Raw genomic sequence first — 12431 nt, 5'->3', positions numbered from 1 at the left:
TTCTGAAAAAACTCAGTGAGTTCCGAAACGAGTCATATCAACAATTTCAGGACATGGTTCCATAGTGTAGCAGTTAGCACGTTTGCTTTACACGCAGAAGGTCCTGAGTTCACGCCCCAGTGGAGCCACGGTCCATGATCTCGGAAGCTAAGCAGGGTCGGGCCTGGTTAGTGCTTGGATGAGAGACCGCCTAGAAAGACCAGGTGCTGCAGGCATAAATGATAAAAAAAAAAAAAATTCAGAAATTGCAAAAAACAGCTAGATGAGCAGAGCAAGGAGACTGAAACCCTCAAGAAGAACAGAACACATCTTCTGGAGTTGAAAAACACACTGCAAGAGTTGAAAAATGAAATAGCAAGCCTGGGAAATAGAGTCAATCAAATGGAGGAAAGAATCAGTGATATCTAAGACAGAAATCTAGAAATAAATCAGAAGGAAGAAGAGAGAAACCGAAGAATGAAAAATAATGAAAGAGAAATACAAGAACTAGCTGACACCATCAGGAGAGGAAACATAAGCATAGTGGGCATTACTGAAGGCGAGGAAAAGGAGAAGGGCTAGAAAGCATATTCAGACAAAGAATTTCCCAAATCTAAGGAATGAGCTGGAACTTGGAATTCAAGAAGTCAAAAGAACACCCAATTATCTCAACCCTAAAAGGCCTTCACCAAGACAAATTGTATTAAAGTTATCAAAAATCAGTGACAAAGATAGAATTCTCAGGGCTGCCAGGGAGAAGAAAACGGTAATGTATAAAGGAAAACCCATTAGATTATCATTGGATTTCTCAGCACAGACCTTACAAGCCAGAAAGGAATGGAATCTAATATTTATTAAGTGAAAGGAACTACCAGCCTAGAATAATGTATCCAGCTAAGCTTTCCTTTAGATATGAAGGAGAAATAAAGACCTTTTCAGACATACAAAAATTGAGGGACTTCTCCACTATGAGGCCTGCACTACAGGAAATTCTGAAAGGGGTCAGCTCACTTAAAACAAAATAACAATAAAAATAAAATACAAAATTAGGAGAAAAGTGACTATCGGGCAAATAGAAGCAGAGGAGTGCAACCCTTGCTAAGAACAGGGCATTATAAGCTTAAATAATGAGAAAAGAATTGCTATAGCAAGATAGTAATGAACGTTCAGCATACATAGAAACAAATTGAGATAACAATGACTGAAAAGGGGAGGATTCAAAGATCCAAATTCGCAAAGGGGAAAGGAGATAAGACATGCACAGAAGAAAATGGTAACCACACACCATAGAGTCAGAACCGAAGTATATAACATAAAACAAGAAGGACCAGAGGCAAAACCCACAAAAACCAACCAAAATAAAGAAAACAGAAACACAAGGACAAGGAAGCAATGGAAACACCAAGCTACCAGAAAGCAGAAGATAAAATGGCTATAAGAAGACCTCATATTTCAATAATCACCTTAAATGTAAATGGACTGAACTCACCAATAAAAAGGCACAGAGTTGAAGAATGTATCAAAAAACAAAACCCAACCATAGGCTGCCTCCAGGAGACACATCTCAGATCCAGAGACAAATATAGACTCAAAGTGAAAGGGTGGAAAATGATATTTCAAGCAAATGGCATTCTGAGAAAAGCGGGAGTAGCAGTACTAATATCGGACAAAATAGACTTCAAAATAAAAAATGTAAAGAAAGATACTGAGGGACACTTCATAAAGATAAAGTGAATCATGCACCAAGAAGACATAATACTTATTAATATCTATGCTCCCAATCAGGGAGCCCCGAAATATGTAAAGCAATTACTAAAGAACCAAAGAGAGAAACAGACCAAAACACTATCGTAGTAGGGGACCTAAATGCCCCACTGTTGGATATGAACAGATCATCCTAACAGAAAATCAATAAGGAAATAACATCCTTAAATGACACATTAGACCAACTGGACATGATTGACATATACAGAGCCTTCCAACCCCAAACAGCTGCTTATACAATCTTTTCTAGTGAACATGGAACATTCTCAAGAATCGACCTCATACTGGGACACAGAGATAGCCTCAAAAATATGAGAGTTGAAATCAAACCAACCACATTCTTTGATCATAATGCTTTGAAACTAGGGATCAACTGCAAAAAGAAAGCAAGAAGAACCATAAATACATGGAGATATGAAGGAGCTGTATAATGAAAACTACTAGATCCTATTAAAAGAAATCAAAGAAGATACAAAGAAATGGAAAGATATTCCGTGTTCTTAGATTGGAAGAATTAACATAGTTAAAACAACCATATTACCTAAAGCGTTATACAGATTTAATGCAATCCCCATCAAAATCTCATCGACATTTTTTAAAGAAATAGAATAAAAAATCATCAGATTTGTATGGAAGCATAAAAAACTCCGAATTGCCAAAGCCATCCTGAGAAAAAAGAACGAGGCATCACTCTGCCCAACTTCAAATTATACTACAAAGCGACAGTAATCAATATGGGATGGAATTGGCAGGAAAACAGACACACGGATCAGTGGAACAGAATCGAGAGTCCAGAAGTAAACCCATATTTATGTGAGCAAATAATTTTTGGAAAAAAGCCAAAAACATACAGTGAAAAAAGGAAAGCCTCTTCAATAAATGGTGCTGGGAAAACTGGAAAGCCACCTGCAAAAGAATGAAACTAGACTGTTATCTATCACTACACACCAAAATTAACTCAAAATGGATTAAGGACCTGAATATAAGACCTGAAACAATAAAATACATAGAAGAAAACATAGGAACAAAACTCAAGGACGTTGGACTTAAAGAGGATTTTATGAATTTGACCTCAAAGGCAAGGGAATTAAGAGCAAAAATAAATAAATGAGACTACATCAAACTAAAAAGCTTCTGCTCAGCAAAAGAAATCGTCGAGATGAAGAGACAACCATCTCAATGGGAAAATATATTTACAAGCAACATATCCAATAAGGGCCTAATATCCAAAATATACAAAGAATTCATATGACTCAATAACAACAAAAAAACAAACGATCCAATCAAAAAATGGGCAGAGGGCCTGAACAGTCACTTCTCCCTAGAGGACATACAAATAGCCTAAAAACATATGAAAAGATGCTCAACATCACTAGCTATTAGGGAAATGCAAATTAAAACCACAATGAAATGCCATCTTACACCCGTTAGAATAGCTATAATCAACAGGACAATTAATAACAAATGTTGGAGAGGATGTGGAGAAAAAGGAACCCTTGTATACTGTTGGTGGGACTGCAAATTGGTACAGCCACTATGGAAAACAGTATGGAGGTTCCTCAAAAAACTAAGAATTGATCTACCGTAGGATCCAGCAATCCCACTACTGGGTATGTACCCCAAAGACTTGAAAATACATATCCGAAAATATATTTGCACACTGATGTTCATAGCAGCATTATTCACAGTGGCCAGGACATGGAAGCAACCGAAGTGTCCTACGATAGATGATTGGCTAAAGAAGCTGTGGCACATATATACAGTGGAATATTCCTCAGCCATAAGAAGAGATGAAATATTGTCATTTGCGACAGCATGGATGGACCTCGAGATAATCATGTTAAGCGAAAGAAACCAGAGAGAAAAGGTTGAAAATCACATGATATCACATATGTGGGATATAAACCTAAAAGCAACAAATGAACAGGACAATGGACAATGGACAATGGACTAGTGATTGCCAGAGGGTAAGGGGTAGGGGAGGAGGGGAGAGGTAGTCAGGGTAAAGGAGGTCAAATATAGGGAGGTAGGGGGAGGGTGAAGTGGGTAAAGGGGTTCAAATATATGGTAGCTGAAGGAAACTGGACTTTGGGTGGTAATCACACAATAGAATATATAGATGTCAAATTATAATGTACACCTTAAAATTATATAATTGTATTAACCAATGTTACCCCCGAAAATTAATAAAAAAAATCAATTGAAAAAAAAATGAAAGGCACACTAAATATGGAACCATAAAATAATGTTAAAATGAAGTTTGAATTTCAATTTTTCCGTTTATTTTAAATAAATAACTATTCATGAAAAAAAATGCTCAAAGTCATTAATCATTAGAGAACTATAAATCAAAACCACAATGAGAGTTTTTCTAGTCCAGATGGCAGAGTAGGTAAATGCTGTGCTTGCCTCCTCTCACAGCCACATCAAAATTACAACTTATCTACACAACAACTATCATTGAAAATTGCCTTAAGTCTAGCTGAACAAAAGTCCTACAACTAAAATATACAGAAGCTACCTCGAGACCAGTCAGAGAGGCAGAGATGCAGAATGTGCTGGTCTCCGTACACACATGTGGCAGTAAAATTCAGGAAGAATATCTTAGCAGGAGAGGTCTCCCCAGTGGAGCAAGTGGTCCCAGCTCCACATTAGGCTCCTCAGCTCAGGGTTCCAGTGCCTGGAAGAGAAGTCCCCATAGTTTCTGGCTTTGAAATCCAGTGGATATTGTGGCTAAGTGAGACAGAGGGTGGCTGGAGTTCAGGGCATTTCTCTTAAAGAGCCCATGTGCAGATTTACTTGCTGATGGACTCATTCCCACCTATCTCCAGCTTGAAAGGCGCCAGGGATATATGGAGAGGAACTAAATTGTTTGGCTTCAGGGCAAGGGCTGGAGGGGCAGCTTTTTCTCAGACGGAAGTGCTGGCAGAATCCACTGAGCCCTTCCCTCTCCCAGCCTGGAGACACAGGTGGCTGCCATGTCTGAGTCTCCATCAACCTGCCTAACACTGGTTACCCCACCCTGGTGATTCCCTGAGACCCTGCCCCACCCAAATGAAAGGCCTACCCAAGCCACTTCTAGTGGCTTTTCCATATAAACGGCCTGTCTTGGCTCATAATGTGGACTTCCCTAAAATCTCTCGAAGATTTACAAAACCTAAACAAACAGCATCTGGCCTCGGCATGCCCCATACCTCTTGTTGAGCAGCCCCAAGCCCCCATGTCTCGGCTTTTCAAGGTACCTAAGACCCAGCACAGGTGATGGCCATCTGCAAATTGCTTGGTGACTCGTGCCACATGGCCCCAAGCAGGGCACAGTCTGCAGCTTAACTTGGCTTCTTGCAGGTCCCTTCCCAGGAGGCTGTTGGTCTGGCATGCCTGGTGGCCAGCTTCGGACCGAGCCAGAGCACTATCTGGGGCCACATCTGAGGACAGCACACCCAAAGGGCAGACTAGGCAGGCACCAGAGCCTTGCTCTGTAGGGTAAGCCCCTGCACCACAGCTCTTCCACTGTAGTCACCAGCCAGTCCTCAGAATCAATCAGCCCGATGAGGCAATCTCTCATATTGACATGCAAACAGCAACCAAGGCTCAACTACACACAACCTATACAAGGGACATGCTTGGAGCACCAGTTTCGGGTGACCATGAAGACTGTGACCCTTGGCCCCGTAGTGGCCCTACATAAGGCCATTCTATTGAGACTGGGGGACACAGCAGTCCTATCTAATACATAGTCCTATCTAATACAAAAGGAGGCAGCCAAAATGGGGAGACAAGTAAACATGTCCAAATGAAAGAACAGAACAAAGCTCCAGAAAAAGAACCAAACAAATGGAGACGAGCAATCTATCAGAGGCAGAATTCAAAACACTAATTATAAAGATGCTCAATTAACTTATGGGAAGAGTAGATGAACTCAGTGATAACTTTAACAAAGAGATAAAAACATAAAAATGTAGATAGAAAACATAAAAAGAACTAGTCAGAAATGAAGAATACAATAATTGAAATGAAGAATGCATTAGAGGAAATCAACAGTAGATTAGATTAAGCAGAGGATCAAATCAGAGATTTGGAAGATAAGGAAATTTGGAAGATAAGGAAGATAAGGTTGCGGAAAACATCCAATCAGAACAGCAACAAGGAAAAAGAATCCAAAAAAAAAAAAAGCATAGTTTAAGTGGCCTGTGGGATAACATCAGAGGTTCCAACATTTGCATCACAGGGATACCAGAAGGAGTAGAGAGAGAGCAAGGAATTGAAAATTTATGTTAAGAAATAATGGCTGAAAACTTCCCTTACCTGGTGAAGAAAATACATACAACCCCAGGAAGTGCAGAGAGTCCCAAATTGGATGAACCCAAAGAGTCTCACCAAGGCACATGAAAATTAAAATGCCAAAGGTTAAAGATAAAGACAGAGTCTTAAAAGGAGTAATAGAAAAGCAATTAGTTACTACAAGGGACCTCCAATAAGAGTGTCAGCTGATTTCTCAACGAAACTTTTCAGGTCAGAAAGGATTGGCATGAAATATTCAAAGTGATGAAATGCAAGGACCTACAACCAAGATTATTTTACCCAGCAAAGCTATCATTTAGAATTGAAGGACAGATAGATTCCCAGACAAGAAAAAGCTAGAGTTCATCACCCATTCCCAGGATTATATGAAATGTTAGAGAGACATTTCATCTTTAAGAAGAAGAAAAATAAATTTAAAAAAAGATAAAAATATGACTTTTCAGTCAACGATGGACTGCATATACAATGGTGGTTCCATGAGATTATAATTGAGCTGAAATCCCTGTAAGAAATGGAAATATATATGGTTTAGAAGAAATTTATTTTCTCTGATGGGAGCAATATCTGTGGGGCTTGGCAACAGAGTCCCACTCACTCACAGCAGCTCGATTTTGAGTGTGCAGTTACATCTCAATCAGTCAGCCACTGACCTGTGTCTTAAGAGAACACTGCTATAAATTCTTTGTTGAGGAACTAAGATCCTGTACAAGGACACAGGTCCATAGGAGCTACCTTAAGTATTAAGTGCCACTGCCACTTTAGTAAAAGCTTTCTGTGGTAAAATGGAGCCGGCCTGTGCCTATACTTTGGAAATATTTTCAGATTGTTATGATATAAAGCATATGTAAGTTTTATTTCTTCCAACAATTCAATCAATGCCAGAAAGAACCCTTTGTGCCAGATGGAATCAATGGAACCAAAAACAAATTTCCAAAGATGAAATACTGAGTCCTCAGTTCTACACCTTCTCTATGTTAATTTAAACACCCTCTTTTTTTCTTTTTTCTTTTTTTTACGAATACCACAGAGTTCCTTAATTTGACCACTGCTCCAATATGCAATAGCCAAAACTACACTGCCATAATAACCCCTGCGTTCCTTTATCTCTCCATCTTGATTTCTTATTCCTGCTATTCCTCAAGCCACTATTCACTCTCTCCTCTCTCGACAGTCACTATTATGTTAATTTACACCTTACTCAGCCAGTTTCTCCTCACTATTTCCAGTTGATCCAGCCCACATCCCTGTTCATGAATCAGCACTGAGAGCTTTAGTGCTCTATTTCTGACCCTGTTGGAAAGAAGCAGAGGGGGACTTTGTGAGACAGTGTTTATGAAGTCTACAGTAGTGTTCAGTAATGTACTAGGCCTTCATATTCATTCACAACTCCCTTACTTACTCAGAACTTCCAGTCCTGCAAGCTCCATTCATGATAAGTGCCCTATATAGGTACTATTTTTTACTGTATAATAGTATTTTATACATTTAAAAAAATCTTTTATACCATATTTTTTCTGTAACTTTTTTTGTTTAGATACACAAATACTTACTATTGTGTTACAACTGCATACAGTATTCAGTATAGGGATATGCTATACAGGTTTGTAGCCTAGTAGCAATAGGATATACCTACAGCCTAGGTGTGTAGTAGACTATACCATCTAAGTCTGTGTTAGTATACTCTGTGATGTTCGCACAGTGATGAAATCACCTAGTGACACATTTTTCAGAACATATCTTGTTGTTAAGTGATGCATGATCACATACTAGGCAAGATTCCCATATTTTATATAAAATAGTAGACTATTAAATCTAGGTAGACTGAAATAAGTTAAAGATACCCATTGTAATTTCTAGAATAAGCATTAAAATATTAATGCAATGATATATACTTAAAAAGCCAGTTACAAAAAAAAAAAAATGGAATTCTAAAAAATATTTAATTAACCAAAAGAAGATGAGAAGGGAACAGAAAACCAAAAAAGTAAATGAAATTAATAAAAACAACCCAGAAAATAGTAGTTCTAAATCTAATATTAATAATTAGATTAAATGTAAATGTTCTAAACACTTCAATTAATAAGTAGACATTGTCAGAACAGATTAAAAAAAAAGCAAGATGCAACTACATAATGATAAAAGTGAAACACTTTGCCATTTACAGATGGGTTGAAAATAAAAGGATTGAAAAGGTGTTATTTAAATGGTAGCTAGGAATAAACTAGAGAAACTATATTAGTATCAAATTAAATATACATCAAGATGAAAATTACTACTAGAAACAAAAAGAGACATTTAAAATGATAGGAGAAATTCATAAGGAAGAAATCACAAATATTACTGTATTTGCATAATAATGCAGCTTCAAACACAAAGCAAAAACTGACAGAATTCAAGGGAGAAATAGGCAAATTCACAATCATAATTTCAGATTTTAACACCCCTCCTCTAATACTTGATGGAATAACAAGATACAAAAATTTCTAACAAAGTAGAGGATATAAACAAATCTATCAACCATCCATTGATTTGAAGAGAAATGTACCCATTGGTGGCAGAATACAGATTCTTTTAAAGCACACATGGAACATTCAGTAGGTTACACCATATGCTGGGTCATAAAACAAGCCAATACATTTTTAAAATTGAAATCTTAAAGAATATTTTTTGACCAAACAATTAAACTGGAAAAGCTCAAATTATTTGAAAATTAAAGAGTATTCTTCCGAATAATAAAAAGTTCAGTAAAAAGCAGCATGTGAAAATAGAAATATTTTTAATTAAATGATAATAAAAATACAGCATATTAAAATTTGTAGGATGCAGCTAAAGAATTTGTTAAAGAAAAATGTATAGCTTTAGGAGTTATTTTAGAAAAGAAATATTTTAGACAATGGTCTGAACTTCTACCTTAAAGAGAAAAAAAGATGAGAAAAATATAATAGTGAGGACCCTCCTTTTAAAAGTTTGTATTATCTGTCATGAGTTCTTCTTTGTCATTTCTAATATTGGTTATTTGTGCCTTCTCACTTTTTTTTGGATCAGCTTTGGCAGGTGTTTACCAATTTTATTAGTCTTCACTAAACCAATTTTTGTCATTGTTAATCTTCTCTATTATATATTCGTTTTTTGTTTCATTAATTTATACTTTCACCTTTGTTATTTCCTTATCTCTACCTTTGGCTTATTTTGATCTTCTTTTCCCAACTTTTTAAGTTGGAGGCTTATGTTTTAATTTTGAAGCCTTTTTCATTTTCTAATATGTTAAATTAGGGGTATAAAATTCCTTTTATGAATTGTTTAGTTGTAGCCCATATATCTTTGATATGTGGCTTTATTGTTGTCATTCAATTTCTAGTAATTCATAATGTCATTCAATTTTTAATTCCCATTGTGATTTCTTCTTTGACCCATGGGTTATTTAGAAGATTTTTCTTAAATTCCAAATATACGATGATCTTCTAGTTACTGTCTTTGGTCACTGTGCTCAAATTTGTGGACCTTTATTCAATTTCTTAGCCTCTTGGCCTCTTCCAGAATTGGCAGTAGATCCTAGGAGAATGGATTAAAACTTAGAGCCTCACTTTCTGGGTCTCCTTTTTATCTAGGATCTTCTCTTCATATTTTTTTTTTCACTGCCTTGTTGATTCTTCAATGCCTCACATTGGTTTTCATCTATTTTATCCAGTTTTACTAGCTGTTCTCAGCAAGAGGCTTGGTCCAAATTATCGAGTCTGCCATTACTAAGTGCAGAACCTCTGATAATGGTGATATTTTATTGTTATAAGACATAGAAAGAATGAAGATTGGAGGATTTCATGGATAGACAAACCAGTAAAAGACCCAACAGGGACAGAAAAACAAAACTTTGTCCAAAGAAGAGAATGAAGAGGAGAAATAAGATGATACTTCCATTAGTTATTCATCATTGCATAACAAAATACCACAAACCTAGTGGCTTAAGGCAACACTTTTATTACCTCAGAGTTTTTAATGGGTCAAGGATCTAGGCATTGCTTAGCTGGGCTCTCTGCTTCAGAGTCTCCCACAAAGTTGTAATATGTCATCCAGAGCTGGGGTCTCATTTGAAGGTATAACAGAAGAAGGATACATTTCTAAGTTCATAAATATGGTTGGCATAATTCAGTTCATAAATATGTTGGCATAATTCAGTTATTTAGGGCTATTTGACCGAGGGCCTCAGTTCCTAGATAATTGTTGGCTATATTTTCCTTGTCACATAGTTCTCTTCATAGAGCATCTCACAATATGGCAGCTTGCTTAATCAAACCCAGCAAGTGAGAGAGAGTGCTAGTAAGATGGAAATTACAATCTTATGGCGTTCAATCACAGAAATGGTATTCTCTCACCTTTGCCATATTCTACTGGTTAAAAGCATGTCACAGTTCTCACCCATAATCAATGAGAAGGGATTATGCAAAGATGTGAATATCAGAAGGAGGTCATTCAAGACCATCTTATACTTTGCCACAGTATTCACTCATGTATACAATTAAGTTCTTCCTCTGGCAACAGCAGAGAAAATGGACAGTAGACTAGAAAAACAATAGTTAATTTATGACAGACAACTTTTGGAAAAGCAGCAAGTAAAATATCAAAGCCTGAGTAACAAAGAAAATAAGGCTATCTTTCATAGAAAGAAATTGTGATTAGACACAAATTGAACTATGAAAAGATTGCTAGCCTCTTCTAAGGTTTAATCCAGGAGTACAGTCCTATGAAGCTATATAGCTGAAAAGAGAAGGAAGTTCACCTGGAGGTCTTGAATGCTTATGTAGAGATAAAAACAAAACTGTATTTGTTCATGATGTGAATTGGTTTTGCCTGTTACAGTCATAAGGGAATTTTTCACGACTTAGAAATTTACTTCATTAATATTTGATATGTGTTCTAAATTTTTTCTTTATTGAACATTTCAGTGAAACTTTGAGGATAGAGGACGTATTCTGTTTATCAAAGTATGTAGTCGCATTAGTTCTGGGAAATGGGAAAAAAGGCCACTTTGCTCTATTTGTTAAAACTAGTTATCTAGTTATTGTAGAATTCATGAACAATTGCATAGTTGGAAATGCTACATGTCAATTTTACACATACATTTTAAAATGTGCAACTATGTTAATAGGTTTTCTAATTTTTTATAGGACCCAAATGAAGATACAGAATGGAATGAAATTTTAAGAGATTTTGGCATTCTTCCTCCAAAAGAAGAACCAAAAGATGAAATTGAAGAAATGGTTTTACATTTACAGAAAGAAGCAATGGGTATAGTTGTGTGTTTGGTGGGCCGGGTGAAGGGGATAAAACAGTTAAGATAGTGATAGTGTATTTCATGAACTTAGAGCAAGAGAAGGCATTCAAGATTATTTAATATAAGTCCCACCCATACTTTTCAAATTCCTAATTCATATGCTCAAAGTCACATGCTGGTTAGTAACAGAGCTGAAATGTCCTGGTATCTGACCCAGTGAGCTTTTTCCCCCTCTACCTTGTGGTTACTTCCTATTTTGATCATTCTACATAGTATGTATTATTTGTCAAGATTTCCAGGTACTTGGGAAATTTATGGGGTCTAACAGATTTTCACATCTGCTTTTAAATGTAGCCTGGTAGTTATGTGAACACTTTAAACAAACCTGAGGCAGTCACATCATATTGCAGAAACTACAACATTAAAGACATTCTTGATCTCCATTTAGCTACTGTATTGTTTTTTCTAGACATCTGACTATAAATTAAAATTAGTTTTTAAACAATTCAATTATTTACAATTTATTTTGTTTTAGTTAAACCATATGAAAAGATGACTCTTGCACAGTTGAAGGAAGCTGAAGATGAATTTGATGATGAAGATATGAGAGCTATTGAAACATATAGGTACAGTGATTCATTGGGTAATTTATGAGTTTTGGAATGAACAAGTATTGTAACAATTAAACAGTGAAAAAGATCTATTTTGTCTACAGAATGGATTAAAAAAAGAACAAAACTAATTTTTAGTAAACTTTAAAACTAACTCACTTTCTAGAAGATGGAATTTTTTCCTGATTTTTTTTTGCCTTTGCTTAAATTAAAAACTATCCAATAATGTATCATAGACCTTCATCAAATTACATATGAGTAAAGCTGAATTTCTATTTTAAATAGAAACAGGGTATTTGCATAATCTCAAAGTATCTCCCCCCAAAGGTCAATAAATGGCCAATAAAAAGAGGGCCATGATTTCCTTGAAGCAAGATGTCTGTTAAAGATTGCTATTATTTAATAATTAATTACCAACCATAAATTCTTTCAGAAATTCGAATATTTCTCAACTTTTCCTGCTATAAAAACCAGGCAAAGAAGTTGCAAAAACTATGCTGTAGAAA

The 12431-nt window shown here is 36.1% G+C and overlaps 1 protein-coding gene across 1 annotated transcript in view; it reads left to right on the top strand.

Moving 5' to 3' along the window:
- NMU (neuromedin U) overlaps positions 1–11513 on the top strand; it is a 48246-nt gene extending 36733 nt beyond the window's left edge. The window contains exon 10 of the mRNA XM_039845257.1: positions 11208–11513. The gene's annotated coding sequence lies outside the window, so the exon portion shown is untranslated. The remainder of the gene's footprint in view (positions 1–11207) is intronic.
- Positions 11514–12431: the final 918 nt, after the last annotated feature.

Source organism: Pteropus medius, unplaced genomic scaffold, assembly GCF_902729225.1.
Source record: "Pteropus medius unplaced genomic scaffold, Ma_sr-lr_union100, whole genome shotgun sequence".
Classification (NCBI taxonomy): Eukaryota; Metazoa; Chordata; class Mammalia; order Chiroptera; family Pteropodidae; genus Pteropus; species Pteropus medius.
The sequence above is the reverse complement of the archived record's forward strand: the minus strand, read 5'-3'. Positions and strand labels throughout refer to the sequence as shown.